This window comes from Sparus aurata, chromosome 14, assembly GCF_900880675.1.
Source record: "Sparus aurata chromosome 14, fSpaAur1.1, whole genome shotgun sequence".
NCBI classification, from domain to species: Eukaryota; Metazoa; Chordata; class Actinopteri; order Spariformes; family Sparidae; genus Sparus; species Sparus aurata.
The window spans coordinates 12,971,437-12,984,951 of NC_044200.1; the positions used below are offsets into that span (position 1 = coordinate 12,971,437).

Sequence of the window (13,515 nt, forward strand, 5' to 3'; positions counted from 1 at the left end):
GAACAGTTTAATCTATAACCCTAATAAATAAAGTAGGTTAATGGGGCTGTGGTCAGACACTACAGCAAGCCAACTACCAGGAATTTGAATAATTTATTGGAGGGCTATAGAAAGAGAGCAGACATATAGGGGGGCAAGCCCACATAAGCAAATACACTTTGAAAACAAGCCCAGAGAAATGCAACCCACAAGCACCAGTGTTTGCAAAGCACTTTACAGAAAAACAAAGACCAAAGTTATATTGTAATAACTGAACTTGGCAAGCGTGAGCCTGCTGTGGCAGAAACAGTGGTGAGGCTAAGATTTGACACTCACTGCGCAGGGGACTGAAACCCCACAATCGACTCGGTACTCAGTCATTGTGATCTTTACCTAAATTGCAGTATAGCACCCCTTATAGGTCCACAGTTGTAACCTTTGACACCATAAGCCCACTTAAACCACAGCACATGTACCGGACATAGACTCTGAGTCCTGAGTGTGTCATTATATCAGTAGTCTGTCCTGTTACACACAACAAAATGTAATGACACTGCATCCTGCCCTCTAACCCACAGTACAGGAACCCCCTCCCGGGATTTCTCCTTCACACAAACCTCTCACATCCAACAATGGCTCTTTCATCTGCAGGTACACAGGCAACACACAGAGCAGAAGCTCCGTCTCTTATGGAGATGAAACTCGGTATTGTGAGCTGCTAAATTGAGCAGTTAATAATCTCCTATTTAACTCATGAACACAAATTTCAAATGCAGGTCACATCCTCCGACTCCGCCACTCGAGCTCATATCCATCAGTGATTCATTCAGATTTGTATTAAATTAAGATCAAGGAATTGCCTCATCAGCAAAAAATCCCTCCAAGCACTTAGAACTACGATCTGCCCAGCATACACTAAAGCCAACTCAAACAGATTAGCTGTGTAGTCAGTGTTAAATCTGAAAAGAGAATTTAAGTGAAGTTTAAATTAAAACTGTGTGAGTTGGGCATTGATTCAACTCCACGAACATATTTTAACTGTGTTCAGTTAATGTGGTGGGTAGTACTGGAAGTCCAGACTCAATTAAATGTCATTAGTCCCATAAAAACTGACAAGTAAAATTGAAAATGACTTTTTAAGAAGTATGTAACATAGAAACTAAAGTCAATAAATTACTCATAACAAGTTATTTTCCATAATAATATGTTTTATTTGTAATTTAAAGAAAGTTATTTAATTAAAATGTTGAAGTTGACATTACAACTGATGTTTAAAGCCCAACAGACCGCTATCTACAGGATAAGTTAATACCATTATCATAAAATCAAAGATGACTGTGACTCACAAAGGGGAAAAAAAAGAAAATAGCGAATGCTATTTTTAAAAGCAAAGGCATCTGGCAACTTGACGCATACAGACTAGTTTTAACAGCAGTATAAATGGTAAATCTAGCCAATCTAGCCATGATACGTAATTTCCCATTCATTGAGTAGTACTGATGTAAGTTATCTATCTATCTATCTATCTATCTATCTATCTATCTATCTATCTATCTATCTATCTATCTATCTATCTATCTATCTATCTATCTATCTATCTATCTATATCTAGTTACAGGGCAGTAAATGTTTACATGGTTGTCGGAGGTTGTAGCCTGTTTTGGTCAAATGCCAGACAGAAGTGTGCAGTACTGTGCTATGAAGGAGATAACTGTCTCCAAAATATACTTTACCAAAGTCTTTATTACACTATTAAAGAGCATATATAAAAAATAACTGATGGATTATAGAGAAACTTTTGAAGACATCAACATCTGATAAAATGTTTTGAGTGAAAGTACTACAGACAATCTCTCTCCCTCCACTGTTTACCCAAAAAGAAAGAGGTTCTGTACCATCACATCTATTTACTTTATTTTGTATTTGTCAGGCAGTCACGATGCATCTGTCAATATTGATATGAATCATACAAATCTGGCAACAATTTGTGTCTGTGCAATCTGTCACTTCTTCTGATGAAAGACCCGATGGTGCACTTACAATCTCAGCACAGGTGTTGATGGATTTCAGCGATAACACACACACACACACACACACACACACACACACACACACACACACACACACACATGCGCGCACCTTCCGATGCGGATACATAATGCGATATGCAAAACATGACCGATTTGAAGTGGTCGCCTGCTGAGCGTAGATGGGTCTCTTGTGAGGGGTCAACGAGTTCATACAGAGAAATAAATCAACATATGCACACCGCAGCGACTGATGGAGCGCTGAGGAGTCCCGGCTCCCACGCAATCCAAAAAAAAATAAATAATAAATCCCCCTCACACACTCTTGGCAGTCACGACGTAGCGTACTTGAGCCATGTGTGGGCAAGCGTTCATTTTGTCTGCCCCAGGGAAATCTGTCATCCTTGTGTTCGTCTTGAAAGAATGCCCTCGCACCAAACGCTTAACCGTAAAAAACTTATTTCACAACCAGAACACGCATGCTCGAGTGGTTTTTAAAAAAAGTTTCAAGCCTCTAATTTGCTGCTAAGTTGTTTTTCATTAAACAGACTTAGAATGCTTTTCCGTACAGGTCTGCTGGCATATTGCATGATGTATGAGGCTCATTTACAAGTGTAACAACGGGAATGTGCGCCTAAAGGGTTTGATGCGAGGGAATACCTGCTTGAAACTCAGACTTGCTCTGACTCCTAATTCTCCAACACTGGCAGGTGTGTACAGTGTAATTTTTCTCAGTGTGTGTGGCTGCCTATATCTATGAAAGTGACTGAGATGTGTGTCAGTTTATCTCGACGTGTGTGTCTGGAGAACGCATTCGCCCCCGTGTCGCAGCGGGATGCGAGGACGCACGCGGGAATGCCGAGCGTGGATGCTGGCAGGTGTCGAGCGGCAGTTGTTGACACCTGCACCCAAACACACATGCTATCATGCACAAAACTCACAATGCAACAGTGTGGGATAGAGCTTTTGTGTAACGGCAGGGAGAGACAAAACAGAGAGGGGAAGCTGCAGGCGTCTGGCTGGAGTCGAGTCCTCTTGTGCCGTCCTCCTGCCGTATGTGTGTGTTTGTCACTGCACATGAGATTTAAGTTGGTGGAGTGGTGCAGAGGAATATAATTAAATAACAACCAGAGGGAGAGAAAAAGTCAGGGAGACCTTACAGGTAGGGCTGGGCAGTAAATTGAATAGTATAGTTAAATTGATAAGTATTGTCTCGGAGTTTGATATTGTGATATGGCTTGGGTATTGTCTTGTCCTGGTTTGACTTTAAGGCCATATCACCCAGTCCTACAGGTGCTCTAGGCCCGATGCGTTTATTCGAGAGGTGTTTAGGGAGAAATGAGAGCTGAGGAGATAAAGGACAGTAAAAGACACTCTTTGGGTGCATGAGAAGAGGCGAATGATCAAAATCAGTCTTTAATCGTAACTGCTGTTTCCCTCTCTCCCATCACAGGAGTCGGCTAAAAAATTATAATTTGATTTATAAATAAGTTTAATTGACAGCAACTGGAGCCGGTGACTACTCCGTACTGATTTAATCGTCGGTAGTAATAATAGACACCGGATAATAAGCAATTCATGGAGGCTTTTCTTCTAATGCAACTGTCAGAAATAATAAGAGTATTAATCCACATGCTTTTGTTGTTTGTTCCACTATTAATGTCAGTTTGCTGGACTAAAACCTTCTACATGTCACAAGGCTTTGCAGGAAGTTAGGCATTTTACTTATACAACTTTATCCGGTGAATGTTTCTGCCTGTAATTGCCAGTTTTCAGAAGCATCTTTTCAGAAGAGTCATTAAAATAGGTTTGGAACGCCTCAGTTTGTCGCTGCGTCTTCTCCTGTCAAAAATGAAAACATGAGGCACTCAGATGCTGCTTTACCTGTCAAGATGTCCGTGCCGAATAGTGGGTTTTTATACGAGATGATTAAAGATGGGAGATGGATAAAAGTCTGCCGCTCGTGTCCTTCAGTATTTGTCGTGTATCATTTAGCGGATTTGTATTCAGGACAGTCAGAGGTGAGGACAGATGGCTGTTTGTGTTGGTTCCAGACCAATAGAGATGTGTGTGTTTGTGTGAGAGAGACAGTGATAATATATTGACAGAGATATATTAAAGGCCGTAGCATGAGGTCCCTGGCCTCCAGCCCCCTGGCCACCCTCACCTTGCTGATATTGGCAGTGGTTCTGTGTGTGTGTGTGTGTGTGTGTGTGTGTGTGTGTGTGTGTTAAAGTGTGTGTGTGCCTAAGCCTCGAAAGCCCAGACATCATTTCACCAAAATTGGCACCGCGTGTGTGTGTGCATTTATGTGTGTGACCATGCCGATACTGGCACCACCACCACCACCACCGCCACCTGTCCTCCAGCCAAGCCTCTGACCTTTACCGAGCAGCAGGTGCGGATTCACTGCCGCAATTGTAAATCCTTCGACCTAAGTGCAACCTTTAATAAGGTTCCTCTTGAAATTTAAATTGACTGAGGCGGTGGGTCGGTGTTACATGCTGCTTCTGTGGCAGAGCTGCCTGTGTCACCATGGTTAATTCATTGTCACCCTGAGCATGTTGTACCTGCAGGGGTATGAAGGGGTTCAAATTTAGGTTCTGTCCTGTATTTTTCATGTTCATGTTCTCATTTGGTAACACTGTGAACAGAATGTCTGACTTGGTAATACAAGGGCTGGCTGTCGAATGTCATTTTTGGGCTTCGAAGCTTCAGTGGGAATACCCTGCCTATTTGAGGTTGGGTTTGATTTGGGGGGGGGGGCATTAAACCTGCAGTCATCATTGAAACCAGCTACTTAATATTGTGCAGCCAGAACAGCTCAGGGGTGTGGTGCCTCAATGGATCGGACTCGCTCCAGCACTTCTCACATATGCTTGATCGGATTGGGATCTGGGGAATTTGGGGGCCCAGTCGGTGCCTTGAGCTCATGGTGGCTTCCTCGAGCTGTTTTGAGGGCTTGCACTTGCTCTACAATCGTGTTTGGATGGGTGGTGGGTGTATGTCATTCACATGTATGCCAATAGTTAACCAGATTCTTGTTTCACATTCAGGTCACATTAATCTAATTATTGGTTTCTAGACTCTATCCTAGCCTGTAATTACTTGCAATTTCAAAATATTAGTGGTGGAATGATCTATAAAACAACTTTTTTTGACCCTATAGATACAGTGTTGTTCTGCAAAGAATGATACTAAAACATGTACATCTGCTGACATTTTTCATCTTTCCTTCATCTCATCTATTTCCTGAGGTATTCATGTGTGATGTTTCTGCTCAGTGCTCAGTTATGGCCTTGAAATAATCCTTTGTGTATGGAGAATAAATCATTTTTCCTGTGCTGTCCGCTGTTTGTTTCGAACCTTGAAAATAACCCCGAACATATTTATATATTGATACATGTTGAGCTTTTAAAGCTGTTGCTCCAGGAAAGGCAATGTCTAGTTGATGGTCGATCTGCTACTTTGGACCTTACAAAGGTGATATATTGACTATTTTGGATGGATGCCATTAAATTTTGAAGGATCCCCACAGAGTGAAGCCTATATTGACTGCATAAATTCCCTGACATTTCCTCTAGTCCAACCACATGTATTAGATTTTATTTTTTTAAATTTTTTTTGTGAAATGTCTCTTAAACTTGTGGATGGATTGCCATTCAATTTGTACATAAATTCATGGTGGTACGACTGTTCATGGTGGTACAATGCGGTTAAAATCATAGTTTGTACAATACTTTCAGCTAGCTTTTAGCTTCAATGTTTAGTGCTAAATGGCTCACATGCTAAATCAAGATGGTGATTGTGGTGAAGCTTATACCTATATCAGCATGTTACCTTTGACCCCAGGAACACTAGCCAACATTATGGCGTTAGCTATTGGCGGTAAACTAATTGCTGAGATTAGTTGATGTTTGCATTTAACTCAAAACACTGCTCTCCTTGGCCTCACAGAGCTGCTAGCATGGATGCAGACTCCTAATCCTGTATTTACACTTCCGTCTCCTCAACCCATGAAGCTGAGTCGATCAAATTATGTTCATGTTTGCTGTTTTAATGTGAGTACAAGAGTCCCAGGTACAGGCCGATGCTGCTAAGCTAACATTTGGCTTATATTAACAGTGCTGCAAACTGCTAGTTATTGATACTGCATGCAAATGATGCATGTAAAGCCAATAGTATCCTGAAAAACAGAGTGGGCAGTGTAGGTGGTGAGGAATTACCCACTGCCAGATGAACACCTTCGCTGCTGAAGTCTGAATAGGGCTGCAGAATTACTCCAGGGAATTAATTGCTCGCAGAGTCATTAATTGGGCTCCTTGCAGGCACGCACTCCCAGAAAACCTCAATGTCTATAGACAGCTAACAGAACAACAGGCTGAATTCTTCTCATCTACTGAAGATCTGCGTTTTTGTGACTGTGACACATGCGTGCGATTCATCTTTCTGCTTGACGGCACAGTCGAGATTGCACACGGCAGTCCAATTCTGGTGATTTATACAAGTACGGAATGAGAGGCGCGGACATGAAGGGGTTAAATGGAGCCTCAGTATGCAAAACCAGACCTGTGTCTGCTTGTCTTGTTCTGTCGTTTTATCTTAGTTTCTCCTTTGTAATTCCTCTCCTCTTTCGTCGCTCTCGCCTATATCAATCTCATCTTTGTCACTTCTGTTCTGCTCATTTGCATTCTGCATGATAGCCTCTTTCCCATTCCCTTTTGTTTCTCATCTTCCATCAGTGTCATCTCCCTCTCTTTTCTCAACCTCTTGGCTTTTTTAAACACTCCTCTCACTTCGCCGTTCCACTCAGATCTGCCTTTTCCCGTTGTGCCTCTTTCTCGAGGAATCTGCATTTCCTCGCCTCCCATCTCCATTTGTTGGTTCCCATCAATTATCTCAGCTTGCTTCATCTCCTTTCTGTTTCCCTCCTCCCCGGTTATTCTTTCATTTTTTCATTTCTTTGTTTCCACTCCCTCCTCTTAATGCATCCGCTAAACATTCCCTCTCATCTTCCCCTTTTCTCGCGTCACGTCTTCATTCTCGTTTCTCAGATTAAATGTTTCCATGTCATATTTTCCCTCTCACTGCCTCTAGCTCCTTGACCCGCTCTTACGCAGACTTCTCTGTTGTTTCTCGTCTCCCTCGGCCTTTTCTTCTGTCTGTGTGCTCTCGTGAAGTGTCCTCCTGTTACCTACTTTCCCTCAGTGTCTTTCTTTCTTCTTGTCAGACCTTTTTTTTCATTTGCTTGTCAGCAAACAAATTACAGGCAACTATTCTACTCTGAATGGATATGGGGGAAAACTGAGACAGTAAAGGGAATATCAATGTTGTTTAGCAGCAATTAAAGGAGCATCTCTGCTCCAGAGAGAGTAACAATGAAGTTCGATAGAATGAGGTGATATTTCTTTTCTTTGTCCCTCTGTGCCTCCCTTCCCCGTCTCTCTGGCTTTCAAACTGGCCTATTTGTGTGATTTTCTGCATTTGATTCTGGATCAATATAACATCCATGTGCTGGCAATAAATGTTTTTTGTAAAATTATTTTCACATTTTCAAATACTCTCTAAACCTCACTCGCTTCCTGGTGGGTTAGTCATAAAAGAGTCCTGCTGTGCTGCCAAACATCATTCAAACCCACAGAACTTTATTTTGTAAATTGTCACTGGGAATCCAAAAGTTTTCATAGACAACTAACATGAATTTTGGGAAGATTTGTATAAAATATAACACACTTCAGAAATATAGATGATTTCCATTTAATGATACTGCAGTTAAGAGGATTTTGCATCAAAATCCATGCCTCATTCCCTGAGAAATTCCTGAAAATATTAATAATTATAAGTGCCTTATCTCACAATGTTAAAGTCCTGGATCTGTCCCTTATTTTCCCCCAAACTGAATGGAGTCTATTCTGGGCCAAGATCTATCCTCCATCCAAGTTTCACTGAAATCCTTTTAGTAGTTTTCTTTGTAATTCTGCTGACAAACAAACCAAACAAACCAACCAACCAACCAGGAGGTAAATTTGTAGTTTGTAGTTGCATCTTGCAGCATAATGAGAATAATGGGAAACAGGAAGGACGGTAGGATAGATGCAGGGGCGAAGAGCCAAACAGCGAGAAAAAAAGAGAGACAGATGGACCCAGACAGAGACAGCAGGGTTAGACAGGGCGAGAGACACCCAACTCTCAGCCCCAACAGTCTCCGTCCTGCTAAATTAACTTGCTGAGGTCCCACTGTGCCAGTCCTCTCCTCATTAGACACAGACCACGACTGGCTGTTAGAGGGCCGAGTCAAATTGTCGAGCAAGTAAACAACTCTCCAGGCTGGCTCAAAATCAGGGCTTCATACGGGCCAGATCAATTTACAGTATGTGCACCTTCCGTCCTCCTCTCTTTTTCCATGCTCTGGTTTCTCAGTCACAAAAATGTTCATGATCAACCTGGAAAAAATGTGGGTTGTTACTGTGCCTGAAAAACTACCATAAATTAAAATATTTTCAATTTTTTTCTGGTCTAGTTCTCTAAGGTTAAACTTAAATGAATTTGATGCTCATTTAGCGTGTGCGTGTACATCTAAACATGCTTGTGTTTGGTTAATTCAATCACCGTCATTGATCGTGATCAGCAACTGTAAATCTTATTTTTACTGTGAATGTGTGTGCAAGTGCTACAACATATCCAATCCACTGTCTGACACTGATCTGTGTGTGTGTATGTGTGTAATGCAGTGGGGGTTAATTAGCTTCAGACCACTGCCATCTATCAACCTAATGCTCAGACTGTGGCCCCCGACAGCTCCATTACCGCCAGACACACACACACACACACACACACACACACACACACACACACACACACACACACACACACACACAGAGAGTCATGATGTGTGCACGTTGTTCCCGCAGACTATTAGATATCAATACATAAAGATGCATAACATTTATTCACATAGCTTCAACACATAATGAGCCTCCTAGAAAAGGCTAAGGATAGCATTAGCTTCATGTTGGTCTGGCTCTATTGTTCAGGGGCCGGTGTAGGTCAAAGATATACTTCTCTGAGATCTCTACATAACAAGAGGAATACTAGAGTATCTTTTTAAGAGACCAGGAGCCTTTATTCCACCTCAAATATCTTTGATTTCCCTTGGACTTTTCAAGTGGCATTTCAAAAGGTCACTTCCAGCCGTTCAAAGGTTTCTTTTGCTTGAAAGCAGAGCTCAGGTTGCAGACTATCTACTGTAACACTTCTTACCCTACTCCTTTGGAGTTGGGCTGCAATTTACAATCATTTAGTCTGTTTTGCCTCCTGGCAAACTATACAGAAATATCTGTTGTTGTACCGCCAGTCTACGTAGCAGCTTTTGCTCATTTGTCCAACTAAGGGTCCGAAACCCAAAGCCTCTCCAGGTGCTTTCACACCCAGTCCAGTTTGTTTGATTAGTGTAATCTGGCACGGTTTTGCGATGCATTCCCAGGTCTGGTTAAAAAAGGTGGTCTTGAGTATGGTTCATGTGTACTCAGTTATGGTTCACAACAGGTGTGAAAGCAACTATATCCAAAACATATACTTGAGTGGGCATTGGGCCATCATACACTGGCACGGTACCGTTAGCTATCATCAAAGCAACCTTACATTTAAGAAGCTGAAACCACCAACTGTTTGACATTGATGCTTGAAAACTAACTGAAAGGGTTGATTTTCATAATAGTTGACAATTAATTTTCTTTTGATCTATTGACTAGTCATTGCAGTTCTACTCATACACATTTCCAGTGCTCTTTAGTGTGAGTTGTTTGATATTGTTTCCATGTTTTGGACATGTTCTTCCTGCTTCCTCTGTAGAAACAGACCAAACTCCCAAAAATTATTTTCCTCCATTGGTCCTAGCCAGAAAGATCTACACAAAGAAGCCATTGTCCCCGATCATTAGGTCTCTTAAGGTCCAAATCCGGCTGCTAGTTATCTGTTCAACTCCCAGGTGGGATTCAGCCTGATCTATAGGGAGGGATGAAATTCTTCCCCACCATCACCAAATCAATTAAGGAATAGAGTGGGCAGACATGACTGTATATAGTTGGTAGGAGTTTGAGGATATTGCTCTAAATTGGTTTCACTTCCCCGCTGAGTTCAAAAACATTGGCAACAAACATGATTGTCTATTAAAAGCACTACTTAGGAAAAGTTTGACTTTAGCGTGTTTTCCATCACTCAGAAAAATGAGACTTCATCAGCTAACTGGTGTGCATTGATTGTTGTCATGGAGGGAAAACATATTAGTCTGTGCTTTCTCGATAGTCTTTGCTTGGAGGGGGAATTCGGTTCAATTAAGAATTAATCTCTGTTCTTCTATAGCCAAGGGAAGTCTGTTCTATGTTTTCACTGTGATCAATTCTGTATAAGCAAAAGAACAAAGATTTAATATCTTAGCGGGATTGGCCAAATTGGCGTTCAGTGGCAGTCTCGCAACACGAGATAGATGGGCTTGTGTTTCTTGTTTGCTTGAGAAGGGTTTGAGCTTCTCAGCTTTAGGTGGAGAGGTAAAGGGACTAAGTGCTGGTTCAGATGCCTTTTGACTCTGTTGAGAATAGCTCAAGAGGGTGAACACTGCAGTGCTGTCAGCCTTTAGGTTTTCATGCATTGTAATCCGGAGAACTTTGGCAATAGAGGATCAAAGACTAAGCATTAAGAGTCGTTGGGTTTTGGACTGTAGGTTGGACAAGAGAAGCAATTGAAAAGCATCACTTTGGGCCAAAATTGTGATGAGCATTCTTCCCAATTTATTTTTGTCATTTAATAAACTAAGCGTTTGTCATATACATTTTTTTATGAAAATAATTGTTGCTTGCCGTTTTAGTGCTTAATGCTTACATGACTTGGTGGCATCAACTTAGTGTAACATGTCAGCATACTAACATTTACAAATCGACAATAAACACAAAGCACAGTTGAGGCTAATAGGAATGCAAAAACGTTGTAGGTATATAGTCATAAACCAAAATATTGAGCAAATTGATATTGTGACCTGATGGTGGGGCTAGGATAAAAGTTAAAGGTCATATTGTTAGCATTGTTATGTAGACAAATAATAATATTGTGGATTAATAATTAAATGATGCTGTTTCGTCTATTTTTTTGTTTTGTTTATACCTGTTGGTATCATGTGGTATCTGTGTATCGTCAACATCGACAGTCTTTAGGGGGCGTTAGCAATGTTAATGTTAGCTAGCGTCAGCAACCTCACTACTCACCTAGTGTTGGCAACAACAGCCTTGTTGTGACGTCAAGGGAGCAGATGGAGTGCCACATAGCTACTTAGCAATGATGCTAACATGGTTTTAAAAAGATCTGAATGAGCATCGAATAAGATAATTATAGTGCAACATGCAAATGAACTAACAAGTATCCAAAACAATACCTCACCTCATTGATAAGAAAAGTTGTTTATAGTGCTAATTGGTGGTGCACATTCAACAGCACACACATACTCTTTTACTCACTTTTTTATACACACTTCCATCCCCCCCTTTATTAGAGCAAATGGAATTAGGGGGATTGGAGGTATAATCTTCTTCCCTGGTGATGTGGGGGAACCAAGCTGTTAATTTCCCGCCTCCAACTAAAACTCAAAAACTGCTTGCTTTGTGAAAAAGGCTGAAGATGGTTCTAACTCGCATCACATGAATGATTCCTGACACTCATCACATATGACTTGTGTGTGTGTGTGTGTGTGTGTGTGTGTGTGTGTGTGTGTGTGTGTGTGTGTGTGTGTGGTTGTGTGAGTTGAGAACTATCTGGAGAAATCTTCATTTTTAGAAAGCACAGGTGTGGGTGTGGACAGTATTGGGTCTGTGCCTGCAGCAGACAATAGTGGATGTCACTGGATCTTAATGCTCTCTCCCTCTCTGTTTTTGTTTCTCTCAGCCTTTCCCTCTTCTTACTCAGTAATGACTCGGAGGAATATGACAAGAGGGTGACTGTGTGGCGTGCACAAGTGTGTGTTTGTGTCTGTGTACATCTCAGTTTCCCAGCTTCCCAGCTGTAGAGCAAAATAACAGAAGATCAAAGTACCAGGTTTGGTCCAGGTCACAGGGTTGCTTTCCCATTGCTGTTGTAAACAGACAAATATCTCATATTCCTGCAGCCGCGCTTTCATTTCTCTTTGAAATGGATATTCTCTTATTTAAATGCACATAGAGAGTAAAAGGACAAGTGAAACAGAGGAGCCACACAGACAAATACAAATTAATGCACCTATATACAGTGCAGATCTGAAAAAAAAACAGTTGTTTTACTGATAGTTTCCCTCTGCTGGCCCTTGCTTTGATTTTTTTTCTTGCTTTTCATTTGTTTTTCTCCATCCTCTATGAATTATACATATGCAAGTTTATGAAAGTTTCCAATTGTGTTCCCCAGGCAGTGAGGACCAGTAACAACGCTCGAGTGTCCCAAATGTGAACTCCCACGTAGTTCACTGCAAGTAACGGGGGGTTATTAAAACAGAGAAAACCGAAAAACAAAATAGAACAAAACAGTTTTGATCCAAAATTAGATATCCAACCACTGGGAAAAAAAACGAGACTCCGTCGACTCAGTGGTGTGCATTGATCGCTGTCGTGGAAGAAAAACATATTAGCTGTTTGATCTTTCAATACTCAGAGCTGGAGGAGGTGAAACGAATACCGCTCGGGTTAAGAATTCATTTTTCGTTATTGCGGCGGTCCAAGAAAGTCAAATACATATTTGCCTTTTCGGTAAACAAGCTCCTTCAGGGCTGTTTTCCTCCCGCTTGCTGCAGTGCTTCAGCACCGCCAGGGAAGAAGATGCTGCTAAGATCCCTGACCTTTAAAAATGGCAAAGACAGGTGTAGGTGTGATGTGGAAGGGACATTTCAGATGACACTCAAAGGGAATAAAGAGAGTGAGTGATGGGCTGTAGAAACATTCACATCACACACACACATACATACACACACGCCGTCCATCTTAAATCCCTTGTTGCAGTACCAACCGGTTTTGCTGTGTTCATCAATTGTAGACATTTATAATTACTCAGAGAACTGACACACCTTATGTTTTGGTTTAGATTGGCAGTTGCGCCTTACTACCAATGAATGCCAATGAGACGTTTGTCCAACATCTGTGTGTGTGTGTGTGTGTGTTGGCAAGTACAGGGTCTTCCCTTGCTGTCCCCCTCTGTCTGGGGAAGAATCAATCTGCCTGTCAGCCATCTAACACCTCCCGCCTGTTACGCTACCTATCATGAGCAATACCTCTGTGTGTGTGTGTGTTTGTGTGTGTGTCCTGTCATTCTGTCAACCTCTGTCTCGCCATCCTCCCTCCTGCCTGTTGTGCTTTTTGTCTGTCTGTCCTCCCTTCTGGCCCCAGCTGTCTCTTTTGCGTCCGTCCTTTCAGAGTCAGATCGTCCTCACCGTGACGCCGGCGCTGAAAAGCGACGTTCACTCCACATTCTGATTCCCGATCATTTGCCGCTTTTGCTTCCC

The 13,515-nt window shown here is 41.8% G+C and overlaps 1 protein-coding gene across 5 annotated transcripts in view; it reads left to right on the forward strand.

Annotated features, from left to right (window-relative positions):
* The window catches only part of grm8a (glutamate receptor, metabotropic 8a), a 254,862-nt gene that overhangs the window by 83,521 nt on the left and 157,826 nt on the right, over positions 1-13,515 (forward strand). The gene's annotated exons all lie outside the window — the stretch shown is intronic.